Source organism: Diceros bicornis, chromosome 37, assembly GCF_020826845.1.
Source record: "Diceros bicornis minor isolate mBicDic1 chromosome 37, mDicBic1.mat.cur, whole genome shotgun sequence".
NCBI classification, from domain to species: domain Eukaryota; kingdom Metazoa; phylum Chordata; class Mammalia; order Perissodactyla; family Rhinocerotidae; genus Diceros; species Diceros bicornis.
In genome coordinates this window covers 20,304,253-20,318,194 of record NC_080776.1, presented here as the reverse complement: position 1 = coordinate 20,318,194, position 13,942 = coordinate 20,304,253, and the positions used below count along the sequence as shown (strand labels likewise).

General features: G+C 38.9%; 1 protein-coding gene across 5 annotated transcripts in view; it reads right to left on the bottom strand.

The window, feature by feature from the left end:
• Positions 1–13,942, bottom strand: part of DIS3L2 (DIS3 like 3'-5' exoribonuclease 2) — a 338,953-nt gene that overhangs the window by 296,741 nt on the left and 28,270 nt on the right. For 3 of the 5 annotated variants that reach the window (XM_058533210.1, XM_058533214.1, XM_058533211.1), the window contains exon 2: positions 12,980–13,160. The exons of the other annotated variants lie outside the window; for them this stretch is intronic. The gene's annotated coding sequence lies outside the window, so the exon portion shown is untranslated. The remainder of the gene's footprint in view (positions 1–12,979; positions 13,161–13,942) is intronic. 5 annotated transcript variants of the gene reach the window in all.

Below are 13,942 nucleotides of genomic sequence, written 5' to 3'. Positions count from 1 at the left end.
AGGATCTGGAATATTGACTAATTGAGAAGTGTTTATTCAAGAAAATCTACTGAATCTCAGTAAGAACAGTGGACGTGTGTGGTATTTTAGCCTGGGGCTCCTGCCACCCCACACTCGCTCCCAATTCCTTGGTGTGGAAGTCCTACTAGGGCCGGGCAAGCTGTGAAGACTGGCAGCTCCACTGCCAGAAGAACGTAAATTTATTTGGAGCAGAGCAAGGAGAATTCCATGCCCACGGGCATTTTCAAAAACAATAGTGATTCAAGGGGCAAAATATCAGAGTGCCAATATCACGGCTAGCCTGATTTTGCAATACTAGTTAGGACAAGCAACAAACAGCAGACCAACCAGAAATTTAACAGGGAGAATCGGAATGACACAACCAAAGAGGGCCTTGATAAGAATTTACATTTTCCTGCTGCACGCACGCACAACACTGTAAATAGACAGGAGAGAAATGAAAGGGCCCTAGAGAACTACTCATCCCTGGAAGAATGTGAGCCTTGCAAATACAGAAAGCAAACATCAGGGCAGACTTGTAAACTGCCTGAACTTTGAATGTATTCCCCATGTCTCACAAGAACCATTGACAAAGGGTAGGGGCCTCACCGTTTTAAGGAATTTAAACACAACCTCTGACGATTCATAGGTTGACCACTAAGATATGCTGACCAAAAGGCAACCACTAGAAAGTTAGACTTAAAAATAAAAACAAGAAAGGAAGAACTGAGCAGTGACATCAGCAGCCACACACTGCAGGAGAATCAGACTCCATAGAATTAGCCCAGGCAAGTCACTAAACAAACAAAAGAGCAACCACCTCCAGCTCTGGGAAAAGAATCAGAATGTAGAATATATTACCAAAACTCTCTAGGTTTCCAACACACAGACAGAGAGAGCTGTATGGTGGCTACCAGGGGCAAGGGGATTGGGGGGTGGACACAAGGGGTGAAGGGAGGCATTTATATGGTAACTGACAAACACTAATGTACAACCAAAATTTCACAATGTTATAAACTATTAAGACATCAATAAAAAAATTAAAACATTAAAAATTTTTTTAAAACTGCCTAGATTTCAACCAAAATTATAAGATACGCAAAAAAAACAGAAAAGTATGACCCATACATGGGAGGCAGGGTGAGCAGTTTCAATAAAAATTGTCTCTGGGGAGCCTAGATTTTGGACTTAGGCAACAAAGATTTCAAAGCAGCCATTACAAATATGTTCAAAGAACTTAAAGAAACCATCTTTAAAGTAAAGGAAAGCATGATGACAACAACTCATCAAGTAGAAAATATCAACAAAGAGATAGAAATTATAAAAAAGAAACAAATGGAGGGAGCCAGCCCCGTGGCGCAGCGGTTAAGTGCGTGCACTCCGCTGCTGGTGGCCCAGGTTCGGATCCCTGGCGCGCACCAATACACCACATGTCAAGCCATGCTGTGGCAGCATCCCATATAAAGTGGAGGAAGGTGGGCACAGATGTTAGCCCAGAGCTAGTCTTCCTCAGCAAAAAGAGGAGGATTGGCAGATGTTAGCTCAGGGCTGAGCTTCCTCACAAAAAAAAAAAAAGGAAAAGAAAAAGAAACAAATGGAAATTCCAAGTTGAAAGGGGGAATAATTGAAATGAAAAATTCACTAAAGGGGCTCAACAGCAGATTTGAGCTGGCAGAAGAAAGAATCGATAAACCTGGCAGAAAAAAAGATCAGGGCCGGCCCCGTGGCTTAGCGGTTGGGTGCGCGCACTCCGCTGCTGGCGGCCCGGGTTCGGATCCCGGGCGCGCACCGACACACCGCTTCTCCGGCCATGCTGAGGCCATCTCCCACGTGCAGCAACTGGAGGGATGTGCAGCTATGACACACAACTATCTACCAGGGCTTTGGGGGGAAAATAAATAAATAAATAAAAATTATTTTAAAAAAAGAAAAAAAGATTAAGATTATCCAATCTAAAGAAAAATAAAAATGAAGAATTTTTTTTTAATCCAAATTCAGGACTTGTAATAAAGAGTCTGGCTCCATTTTTTGATGTTTGACCACTGTCTTATCTTAAGCCTCATCTCCTCCTTCCCCTTTGACCTATCTGGACAGGTTGATAAGAAAGTCCACTGTGTCCCTACCTTTGGCCCCAGAGAGAAATTCAAATTTCACAAATCCCCAACCTGCACATGGGAACATCTCTCCAGTCCCCTAGCCATTATAAAGGCCTAATGCACTCCTTCTGCCTCGCTCAAGCCAGGCCAGACATGCTCGTACCCACCCTACTCTCCCCAGGAGTAGTAAATTTTCTTTAAAATTCTCTTGGCATATGGAGTGCAATCAGCATAGACATCCTACTAATTGGAAAGGGGTCCATTCCACCTCCACAGGGTGACCACAGAACAGGAATGAAGGAGGAGACCTATCTCTATCAACCTCACAGAAATGAAAAGGGAATACAATGAACAACTTTACGCCAACTAGACAACTTAGATGAAATGGAAAAATTCCTAGAAAGACACAAATTACTGAAGCTGACTTAAGAAGAAATAGAAAATTTAAATAGACATATAACAAATAAAGAAATTAAATTAATAATCTTCTAAGAAAGAAAAGCCCAGGTAGCCTCACTGGTGAATTCTATCAAACATTGAAAAAAAAATAATAATATCAATCCTTTACAAACTATTCCAGAAAATAGAGGAAATATTCTCCAACTCATTCTATAAGGCTAGTATTCCTCCTGATACAAAGGCAGACAAAGACATCACAAGGGAAAAAAAAAAACTTTTAACCTATAAAATACTTGGGATTTTTAAATTTCTTCTTAGATCAGTTTTGTTAATCTGCATGCTTCTAGAAACTTGTCGATTTCATCTAAAGTTTCCCCTTTTGGGAGGGAAGAATGTTGCTCAAAATATCCTTGTGATTTTCTTAATACAGTACCTATAGCAGTGCTGTCCCTTCTGAAATGATGGAAACTGTCCATTTCTGTGATGTTCAATATGGTAGCCACTAGCCACATGTGTCTTTTGAGCATTTTAAAGAGTGGCTAGTGTACTGAAAAAGTGTCAAGTCTGAAAGATTTGTATTTCATCTTTATTCTTGTAGGATATTTTCACAAGTTTTAGAATTCTAGATCGTCAAGTTATTTTCTCTCAGTAATTTGAAGATATTCGATTGTCTTCTGGCCTCCCTTCTGTTGAGAAGTCAGCCGTTGGTTTAATTGTTGATTCTTTGAAAGTATACTATTCCCTCTCCACCTCCAGCAGCTTTTGAAATTTTTCTCTTTGTTTTTGGTTTTCTACAGATTAACTACAATATACCAAGGTATGGATTTCGTGTGTGTGTGTGTGTGTGTGTGTGTGTGTGTGTGTGAGGAAGATCAGCCCTGAGCTAACATCCATGCCAATCCTCCTCTTTTTGCTGAGGAAGACTGGCCCTGGGCTAACATCTGTGCCCATCTTCTTCCACTTTATATGGGACGCCGCCACAGCATGGCCTGACAAGCAGTGCATCAGTGCGCGCCCGGGATCGGAACCTGGGCCACCAGCAGTGGAGCGCGTGCACTTACTGGCTACGCCACGGGGCGAGCCCTGGATTTTTTATTCTGCTTGGTGTTAGTAAGGTTTCTTAAATCTATTGCTTGACAACTTTCATCAGTTATGGAAAGTTTTCAGCAATCTCTTCCAATATCACTTCTGCCCCATTCTCTCTGAACCCTTTGTCTGGGAATCCAATTACACATTTTTGACCTTCTCAATGTCTCTATGTCTCCCTCAATCTCTTCAGTAACTCTTCCACTTCATTAATTCTCTCTCATCAGCTCTATCTAATCTTCTGTTGAACCCATTCACTAAGTTCCTAATTTCAGTTATGTTTTCAAGTCTAGATTTTCCATTTCATTTTTTTGAAAGTTTCCAGTTCTCTGCTGAAAATGTTGAATCTTTCCTTTTATCTCTTTGAACAAGGTAAGCATAGCTACATTAAAGTTGCCTCCTAAAAACTCCAATATCAGAGGCCCCTTTGGATCTAACACTATCTTCTGTTGTTTGATTTGTTCTTGTTTGATTTTGTTCTTGTTTGATTTGATTTTGTTCTTGTTATTTGACCATGTTGTGCCTGATTTTTTTATTATGGGCTAGACATTATATTTGCAAAATTTTGGGAATAATAATTTGAAGCATAGTATAATACTATCATCATCCAAACAGGCTTTACATTTGCTTTTGCTAAGCACCTAAGACAAACACAATAGGGGCCGGCCCTGCGGCCTGGCGGTTAAGTGCGTGTCCTCCGCTGCTGGCGGCCCGGGGTTCGGATCCCGGGCGCGCACCGCTTTTCCGGCCATGCTGAGGCCGCGTCCCACATACAGCAACTAGAAGGATGTGCAGCTATGACATACAACTATCTACTGGGGCTTTGGGGGGGGGAAATAAATAAATAAAATCTTTAAAAAAAAAAAAAAGACAAACAATAAATTACTTCAATCTCTTCTCAAAAGTTTAAATGTATTCAAAGTGGAGCTACAGTTCCTTTGAGGGCCTACTTACATCCAGTTCACCTTTACTCGTAGGTTGTAGCCCTTCAGGGTCCCAATCCCCAATAAGAGTGGTTCACCAGAGCCATACACACACCACATTAGCAGGGCCTAAATTCCAATCCCTATCTCTCAGGCCCTAAGAGAACATCAAATGCATTGCTCAGCTTTTCAGGTTCTTAGTCTTTCAGCTGATCCCTCCAAAAATTAGTAAACACGCACAGGAGACAAACAATCCCAAAAACTAGCCTTATCTCCCTAAGACTTTATTCTCTCTTAGATATTCACCCCCTTATTACCTCTCAAATATCTTCAACAGGTTTTTTGCAGGGTAGGGGTAAGCCAGCTTTTCTAGTTGTTCTCTGAAAAAAAGATTGGTTGCCAACTATTTTCTATGCCATAACTGACAGTGGACGTGTCAACCTCACTCTTCAATTTCTCAGTCGATGCCTTAAATTTCCAACTCCTCCTATATGGATTCACTCTTCTCTCTGACTAAACTTCTCCATAATTTCATCTATCCCCTCCTCCCTTCCTGTATAAGAAGAAGACAGGTTTACACCTAACCTCCTCAATGTGTGTTCTTCAACCTATTTTTACCCACCTACTCTAGAACTTTGCCACACTCATTATTCTCTCCATAGTTGCCTCCCCAACAGCATACAACCAAACTAAGAGCTTGGCCCCGCTCTCCTTCTGCACACTTCAAGCTACCAGCTACCATTCCATTTCTCTCATTGCTAACTCTGCCAAAGTTTGAAAATGTGGTCTAGGCTCATAACCTCTATTTCCCCCATGACATACTCTTTAATCTTCCTTGGAATATGACTTTTGTCCTCTCTTGGAATATGACTTTTGTCCTCATCTCTACAAGGAAATACGGTTTTCAATATTCCCAGGAAAGAAAAATCCTCATTATTAAAACAATGGCATACTCTATAGTTATTTTTCTCCTGTCCCCCTCAGAACAGGATGCCACTGACCAGTCTCTTGGACTATAAACTCTTCTCCTTTGACCTCCGGGACACCATAGTCTCCTGGTTCTTCTAACTCTCTGTGCAATTCTCAAATTTCCTTGCTGACTCCTCTTCTTTTACTTACTTCTGAAGCTGCTACCTTTCATAAGGTTCTTTTCTTAAGCCTCATCTCACTTCTCTGTTAAAGAGTTTTAAATCTACATCTCCAGCCCTGCTCTCTGAAGCTCTTCTTTAACTTTTCAACTTCCTGCTGAATAATATTGGCAAGCACTTCGAATGCAACATGTTTCTAATTCAAGTTATTATTCTCCTCAAACTAGATTTTCCGCCTGCGTACCGCATCCAGATTAATGACATCATTATCATCCATAGGCAGAAAACAGTAGTCATCTAATCTCTCTCTCTCCATTAATAATACTCTATTACCAAATTCTGTCTATTCTTCCTTCAATATGTCTCCTAAATAGATTCCTCCCTTTCCAACTTGATTAGCACTGTCTGAATTCAGGTTATTGCAATACTATAGCCTAAAGATAACAGTAGTTTCTTAACAGGTCTCTCAAATGCTAATCTCTTTTCTTCAATTCATGTTTCACCTAAAATACAGAAGATATTTTATGAAGTGGCTTTTCAAAACCCTTCAGGGTTCCTCAATGCAACTCTGTAATGTAATCTACTGTAATGGTTAATTTTATGTGTCAACTTGACTGGATCACAGGATACCCCGACATTTGGCTAAACATTATTTCAGGGTGTGTCTGTGAAAGTGTTTCTGGATGAAATTAGCATTGGAACTGGTGGACTCAGTAAAGCAGTTCACCCTCCCCAACCTGGGTGGGCATCATCCAACCTGTTGAGGGCCTGCATAAAACAAAAGGCAGAGGAAGAATTTGGCCCTTTCAGCCTGATAACTTAATCTGGGACATTGATCTTCTCCTGCCCTCAGCACTCCTGGTTCTCAGTCCTTCAGACCCAGATTGGAATCTACCTCATCAGGTCCCCTCGTTCTCAGGCCTTCAGATTTAGACTGAATTACACCACCAGCTTTCCTGGGTCTCCAGCTTGCAGAGAGCAAATCGTGGGACTTCTCAGCCTACATGATTGCATGAGCCAATCCTTGTAATAAATATCTTCCTATATCTATATTCTATTGATTCTGTTTCTCTAGAACCCTGACTAATACATCTATCTTTAAGGTCTCATCCTTTATTAAAGGTTGTTTTAATATTGCACCAGGTGAATTCCTGATGAAAATGATAAGTTGGGAGAGCCCATGCCTGCCATTGAAGCCTAAAAAATTACTTAAAAACAAACTGGGTAAACAACTACAAACTCGGGGGGCGGGGGGGAACATTAAAAATAACTATCTGAAGATTCTGAAGAGTAAACAAAAGAGGTGATTACTGAGAGGAGTAGAAATTTGGAGACATAACTGGCACTGGGGTGAGTTTCATGTTTCTGGTTTTTTGGGGGAGGGAGGCAGCTTTGCCCCAAGGACAGGCCACAGTCACAGGAGTGGTGCAGTACAGGCAGTCAAAACTTCAAGAGAAATCCCATAGGCTGCCTGGCCAGAAGAAAGGGAAAAAAGCCTAGGCAACCACATCTGGCTGCCAGTGGCAATCTAGAAGAGGAGAAAGCTAAAGAGGGACTCCTCTAATTCTTATAAACATTGTACAAGTCTCAAGCTGACCCCTTAACTCTGTAGATGTGTAGGACAGACTCAACACAGCATCATAAAGGCTTAAACAAGTGAACTGAGATTTAAATCTACAGGAGACAAGACTTACAGTCTGAGCCTAATGGGGTCTGGGGCTAACTGCCAGTGAAATCAAAAACATCAACATTCTTCAGCAGAATTTAACAGAATTCGGAGTCTACACAAGATACTATTAACTATATCCAAGACACAATCCAAAATTATTGCACATACAAAGAATCTGGAAAATTTGACGCATTCTAAAGTGACAAAGGTTAACATATGCCAATCTCAAAATGACTCAGAGATTAGAATTATTAGACAAGGACTTTAACCAAGCTAGGACTACTATGGTCATTGAGGTAAAGGAAAAGACACTTGAATGACTGAAAGATAGGAAATCTCAGCAGAGAAATAAAAATTTACTTTAAAAATAGAAATTTTAAAACTGAAAAATACAATATCTGAAATAAAAAATTCAGTGGATGAGCTTAATATCAAAGTAGAGATAAAAGAGTAAAGAGTCAGTGAGCTTCAACTTTATCAATACAAATTATACAATCTGAAAAACAGAGAAAAAAGACTGAACAAAAAAATGAACATAGCTTTATGGACTTAAGGGATAATATCAAAAGATCAGGGACATAGGTAATTGGAGTCCCAGAAGACAGAGAATGAGTAAAAAAAAGTTGAATAAATATTAACCAAATACATCCCAGATTTGGTGAAAAACATAAATATATAGATTCGAGAAGCTCAATGAACCCAAAGAGGAAAAATTCACAGAAAACTACATCTAGACTCATCAAAATCAAACTGCTGAAAACCAAAGATACAGACAAAATCTAAAGCAAAGGAAAATGATACACTAAATAGAGGGGAATATTTTGAATGGCAGCAGATTTCTTATCATTTCTTATCATCTTCTTTCAAGGCATCCAGAAGACAGTGGAACACTGTCAGCACTCCTGAAACATCTTTTTATCATGTTCTTTTACGACAGCCAGAAGACAGTAGAACAACATCTTTAAAGGGCTGAAAGGAAAAACTATCAACGCTAAATTCTACATCCAGCAAAAATATCCTTCAGGAATGAAGGCAAAATAAAGACATTTTTCAGATAAAGGAGAACCAAGACAATCCATCACCAGCAGATCTGTACTACAAGAAACACCAAAGGAAGTTCTTCAGGCTGAAGGGAAATTACACCAGAGCAAAAACCAGATCTTCAGGAATGATTGTTAAGCATTGGAAATATTTAATGTATGTAAATTATAACTCAATAAAATAGTAAAAAAAAAATTTAAGGACAATTATTTCTAACCTAGCATTCTATACGCAGTCAAACTAATAATCAAGTACGGAAGTAGAATAAAGACATTTTCAGAAGTGCAGATCTAAAAAAAATTTCATGTATTCTTTCTTATGAAGCTACCAAAGGATGTGCTCCATCAAAATGACAAAATGAACTAAGAAAGAGGATGACATGGAATACAATGAGGAGGAAACACAGTACAAAAGAAGTACAAAGGTAATTTCCAAGATGACAGAGAAAGGAGAGCCCAGGAAGGCAACTGTGCATCAGGTATAGAGGGCAACCTCTAGATTGGAGAACAGCCTAGATTAGTGCAGTATCAAGAGACAGAATGATTATCACCAAGATTCCTGCTCCCACAGTATTTATTACCTTTTTAAGCCAAGGCAGAGTGCCTGGGTGAGCCTGGTCTGCTTCTTGTTCTTGGCTCAACTTGACCATAACCTGATGAAGTTCCTACTCACCCCGCCAGTAACTTGATTCAGCTGAAGCCACTCATTTTGCCACACAGAAATGTTCTACTTTGATCAATTCATGAGCTTGTGAATTAATTACAGGATAGATTATCTACAGTATGCTTCCTTTTATGGAACAAAGAAGAAACAACAAGAACTACACACACACATGCTCATTTGTGCAAAAAGACACACAAAACAGTAAATTAGAATGAGCAGAACAGTTATCTACATGGGGTGGGAGGGACCAGGGTGAAAAAGCAGGTGAAAACTGGGTAAAAGAAATGGATATAGAGTAACACTTCACTGTATATGCCTTTTTGTATGTCCTCACTTTTGAAACCACATTCATGTTTCACATACCCAAAAAAGGCAACATAAAATAAAATAAGAATGGGGGAAATAGCCTAAAATGCAATGCATATTAAAAAAAAGTTCCTAACTATATTTAAAATGAAAAACACAACATACTAAAGGAATGGGGGAGACTAACCCAAGTAACTTTTGAGCACAGGATATAACTAAACTCTAAGGCTAAAGACAAAAAAAAAAGTGTAAATAAAAATTAAACTCTAATTAATAGGTTAATTTTTCACAGAGGTATGGTTTGCAATTCTAAAACTACTTTCTGTATATTCTAGGATTGAACAAATAAGTACATATATTGTGGGTAAGAAGAGTCAGGTTGGTCAATGTTGGAGAAAGAAATTAGAAATATAGAAAGTGGAAAGGCTATAATGAACCCTGTGGTATTGAAATGGAATTGGAGATATCACTATAACTCAATGGTTTATAATGTATACAGTCACGCATCATTTAACAACAAGGATACATTATGAGAAATGCCACATTAGGTGATTCCATCACTATGCGAACATCACAGGATGTACTTATACAAACCTAGATGATATAGCCCACTACACACCTTGGCTATATGGTTCTAATCTTATGGGACCACCGTCACATATGTGGTCCATCATTGACCAAAACGTCACGCAGCACATGACTATATAGACAGATGGATAGAGAAATACAGATGTGTCTGTATACATACACACAAATATATACAAGTATACATGTATATATTCTGATATTACCTAGCTCTGTCTTCTAAGAGGGCCTAGAATCAAGGATATCCCAGTAGCAATGAGTATATCTAGTGCCCAGATCTCAAAGTATCATTCACCATTAAAAGGAACCAAGGCTCCTTAGAAAAATGGCCAATTCTGAGGCTGGAGTGGGAAAAGTACAATATGAGCCTAGAGGAGGGGTTGGCAAACTTCAGCCCAGAGGCCAAAGCCAGTCAGCCACCTGTCTTTGTAAATAAAGTTTTATTGGAACACAGCCATGCTCTTATTTTACAAATTGTCTATGGCTGCTTTCCCACTGTGAGGGTGGAGTTAAGTAGCTGCAACAGAGACGGTATGGCCAGCAAAGCCAAAAATATTTACTATCTGGCCACTTACAGAAAAAGTTTGCCAAGCCCTGGACTAGAATATTTTGTTGTTCCATTAGTAAGGAAACACTCAAAAAGTGATAGGGACATGTCAAAAGTTCACAGAAGCCAGTGGAAACGGCTCCTACTGGCCAAATATATGACAATTTAAGTATCAAAATTTTAAAACAATAATGGATGATAGCCCATTAAATAAAGAATCCATGAGTTCATACTGATAAAAACAAATAAATAAATAAAAGGGAGGTAGCTCTTCCTTACATCAGAATTCCAAATAATAAATGTAAAAAAATGATAGAATTACAAAATTTACCATCAGCAATCATCATCATCATAATTAATGCAGATTCATCAATGGATGCTAAAACTAGTGGGTGAAAGTTTCAGGAATAATAGAATATAAAATAGTCTCAAAATATCCTCAAAGATACTTATTAAATACAAAGAGGAAAAGCATTATCTTGACAGCAGAGAAGTCTGGCAGACCACCTTAACCAAGTGATCAAAGAAGACATCTCCAACAGGAAAAAACACCACCACAGGACTTCTGATATGATACACTAAGAATAACATGTCACTTATGAAACATCAGTTAAACCCAAATTGAGGGACCTGCTACAAAATAACTGGCCTGTAATCTTCAAAAATGTTAAATTCATGAAAGGAAAAACTGTTCCAGATTAAAGGAAACTAAAGACACATGACAACTCTATGCAACTTGTGATCCAGGGACATGACTGGGAAACTTGAAGACATTTGAATAAGATCTATAGGTTAGCTAATGGTATTATATGAATGTTAATTTCCTGATTTTTATCATTGCACAACAGTTATAAAAGAGAATGGCTTCGTTTTGAGTGTCTGCAACTTACTCTCAGCTCAAAAAAAAGACGGCAAGTGGGGAACGATGTTAAGTAAATGTGATAAAATGTGAATGCTGGGGAATCTGGTGAAGAGTACAGGTAATTCTTTGTATCATTCTTGCATCTTTTCAACTAGTCTGAAATTACACATTTTCAAAAAGAATCCAAATCTTTAATTATAATATCATATCTGTTTATTGAGTTACATTTTCTTCTCATGTTAAAGAACATGCCCAACAATTGACAATATAACAATTAAAAAACACCCCGTAACATGGAATACAAATGATGTACTAAATAAAAGAAGTTCAAATAATCAGCTAAAGGATATGTGGACTACGAGATCATTCCAAACTGTTTCTTATGGGCTAAAATAGATTTATTAGCTGTAAGCTCAAATAAAGTGATCTCAAATGAGAGTTATGTCAGTAAAAACACTGCCTCTCAACAGGTCAGAAGTGACTTTACTCACTTATATTTTACAAAATATTTTGAGGATTTAAAAGATTAAATGTCCTGAAAGGGACAACAACCCAGCACTTTTTACAAACACAGCTGTTGGTTAAAGCTCTTGAGAAAAGAAAAGCTCTGGAATAGGAATCAGTTGTAGGAAGAGATAATGGTTATAAAATATTAAGAAAACTTTGGAATCTTTTCTTATTAATCTCTCTAATAGCTGACTTGTTTCTAAACATGTACTTCATTACAATATGCTAGGACCTCTTCACACCCTGGGCACAGAGCAATAAACACAACATGACCAACAAGGCCCCTACTCTCACGGTACTTACAATCTAGGAGGCAGAGAAGACAAACAAGTAAACAGACAACAAGGCAGTGAAACAGAGTGATGAGATGGTGACACATGGGATGGGGAAAGAGGACACGACTTTAGCTTTGATGATTAGGAAAAGCCTCTATTGAGAAAATAATTCAGAGCTAAGATCTAATGATGAGAAGTCCCCATGTGAAGGTCTCTGAGTAGGGCCTTCTTGGCAGAGGGCATGACAAGTGCAAAGACAACAAAGGAGGAACAACCTCAGCACATTCAAAGAACTTTAAAAAAAAAAGGCCTATTAATACTCTCAGTATAGTAGATGATACCAAAGAACTGTCAATTCTGTATTAGGTTTGATAATGGCATTGTGACTGTGTGTGACAATTTCCATATTGCATAGGACGTATATGTATATTTATGTACAATAAATGATGTCAGGGATTTCTTTAAAATATTTCAGCAAAGAAAAGAGAAATACAAAAGACATGAAGGAGGGGCCAGCCCAGTGGCATAGTAGTTAAGTTTGCGTGCTCCATTTTGGCAACCCAGGATTCGCAGGTTCAGATCCCAGGTGCGGACCTATGCACCACTTGTCAAGCCATGCTGTGGCGGCGTCCCACATATAAAGTAGAGGAAGATGGGCAGGGATGTTAGCCCAGGATCAATCTTCCTCAGCAAAAAGAGGAGGATTGGCGACAGATGTTATCTCAGGGCTAATCTTCCTCACAAAAAAAAAAAAAGAGAGAGAGAGAGAGATGAAGGAGGCAAATGTACAAAAATTCTTGAATTTTGAAAATGGGTAAATAGGGATTGATGAACCACTCTTTCTAGTTTCTGTATGTTTGAAATTTTTCATGATAACTTTGAGAAATTCCACATAACAGAAACTTCATGTTAAAACTAGCAATACCTCATACCTTCTTTCTCTTACTTGAACACTCCAGCTAGGCTCTTCAGTTCTGTCTTCTGATTACCTCATTTGAAGAGACATAAAGGAAAGCTTTAAGGATAGGTACACACAGGATAGGTCCTACACTCTATGGCTGAATCCAGTTTCTATGACAAATGGAGCTAATCTGTCTAAGGCAGGGTTGGAACCTAGAGAGAATTAAAATAAGAGAATATAAAATAAACAGCCACATACTGATAAACAATAAGTCATTCTTTCTGAGAAAAACAGGAATTGCCTGGACTAAGGACCATCCTCCCAGAGATTAAAAAATACAATAGGCTTCTTCTCCCTCCATTCCTTGGAGACTGCTCTGGAAAAGATCTCTCAATTGTGAAATCCCACTGTCAATTTTCAGTCTTGATCTTACTTGACCTCTCTGTAGCACCTGACACGGTTGAACATTCCCCCTCTTCTTGAGCCTCTCTACTTCCTTGGCAGACATGACAGCAGTGCTAAAGATGCAATCCTTCCTTTTAAGGACACGTGTCACATGCACAGCCCCTCCGGAGAGACAGCAAGCAACTTCTGTCCCAAGTAACTAGTTCTGAAGGAACCAGGAGTGGGTCCCTAACCCAGCAATCTATGATCTATAGAATGATGTGTCAGAAACTTCTATTTCTGGTAACATAGTAGAGTCAATATTCTGAAAAAACTTCTGATACCAAATTACTACAACTGCTGAACAAAATATTACCAACTTGAAAGCACAGTTGAGCTCTCAAGAGAGAAAAGAAAATTCTCAGGAGCTAAAAATCAAGTGAGAGCTAGAAATCAGAATAAGTAGAAGCTGACGCTACAGAGACCATGGGAGTACATCCTGGTGACAGTACCAAGAGGTTTGTAGTTTAAACCTACAGGGGGGACAGGAGATAAGGCCCTGGCCATTTGAAATGTAGAGAAGTGGAAATTAGGCCCCCCTGCAAAAAAT